The sequence below is a fragment of the Cynara cardunculus genome (assembly GCF_001531365.2).
Source record: "Cynara cardunculus var. scolymus isolate 2C chromosome LG 11, CcrdV1, whole genome shotgun sequence".
In the NCBI taxonomy this organism is placed as follows: Eukaryota; Viridiplantae; Streptophyta; class Magnoliopsida; order Asterales; family Asteraceae; genus Cynara; species Cynara cardunculus.
This window is the reverse complement of record NC_037538.1, coordinates 12448320-12450071: the sequence shown is the minus strand read 5'-3', so window position 1 is coordinate 12450071 and position 1752 is coordinate 12448320.

Sequence of the window (1752 nt, the reverse complement as noted above, 5' to 3'; positions counted from 1 at the left end):
GTTTTAAACTGTCATACAATTTTTTTCATCGATAGTCTGTAATTGGAATCATAACTCTTATTTATTCAAATTGTATTAATATGTAAAGAACAAGTATAACATATATCATCGTTAAATCTTATCTTATAAAACCAATGAAACTTCAAAATCGTTAAAATTTATGGCTCCCGCCGCAATGCGCGGGTACACAACTAGTTTTATTTAAATTGTTATATGTCATATGTGCCGACACTCTTAATGTTTAAATCTTATTACCTTAGGATGATTTATAGACTTGGGTCACAATTTAGAGACCGTGGATGATTGTGGCTTGGTCTATCAAAGGCCCAATTTTTACTTGAAAGATGAGGACCGATTACGAACCGTCTAAAAACCGTGGGAACCAATATAAATTGTTCGTAGAGTTACACTCGGTGTGTAGGTGGTGTTGCACTACCTTAGAAAATCATTTGAGTTATCTTTGATGTTTTACGTTTTACATCCTTAGGCTTGGGTTATTACTTTAAATAACTTCTATACTCGGAGTGTTAAGTAGTACGGACTTGGAGGTCAATTATTTTATTAAGTGTTAGTGGTGAGTTCATCTTAACCCTTCTCTATGAAATTTACATTATTGTAAGAAGCTCGTAATTACCCTATGCCTATAAATTTCATATATTTACTTGTTTAGATGAAATGAGCATCATCGGGCCAAATGAACGAACTTGGGTAATTTCGTTTATCGTGGTAAGTTGTGTTTAGATAATTATCCTAAATCACTTGGTAAAATACTCATAGAGGTTGTGGATGGCATTTTAGCTCTAAAACACTCATGCCCTTAGTTTATCTCACTTGAGCTTGGATACACTCGAAGTCACCCTGTTAATGGGAATACTAAGGTGTTTTTGGCACTGTACTTAGGTACCGAACTGGGATTTAATGAACCTAAAGGTGTGCATAGTCGTGTTATTTGTTTGTGTGAAAGATGGTATAAGTTGGTGATAGGCATTGTGATTATTATGTAATCACCAAATCATCCTCTCACTTGCACTCGGTAATAGACATTGTGATTATTATGTAATTACCAGTGCATGTATATCGTTTTATTTTTATTCGTGGGTATGATGATGTAAATTGGTGATAGGCATTGTGATTATTATGTAATCAYCAAATCATCCTCTCACTTTCACTCGGTAATAGGCATTGTGATTATTATGTAATTACCGAGGTAAATAGCTTATGATCACGACTGACTAGGTTGACGTCGATGGTGTTGAACCTGTAAGTGATGCTTTGTAACGTTGATTTATGACTTACTTCGTGCCCGTCATAACCAACGGTAAATCGGGTCTCCCCCGTCATCTTCGGATGCTTTATTATTCCACTTCGTGTTATTCAGGTCTTGCTGACCCTTTTCCTGTTTAAAGTCATATCAACTAATTACGTGTATATTTTTATATATATGTTCCTTTATGTTTACGTAATCTATTTTGTTTGGACTCACTAGGCGTAAGCCTAACACTTTCTGGTTTTGATTACTTATCAGGTTCCGTTAGTGGCGGGGCTTAATAGGGTCGAAAGAAACTGTAACAACCCCAAATCCATACATTGCATATAACACATATTTCATACATAGAATACATGTTTTCCCCACAAAGGTCCATAATACAAGAGTCTATAACGTGAAATACATAACTCAAAAATTCAAAAAGTACATGCTCTTGTATCCTAGCATCTATGCTCCAAAAACATAGCTAATTAAGATCTTCACAC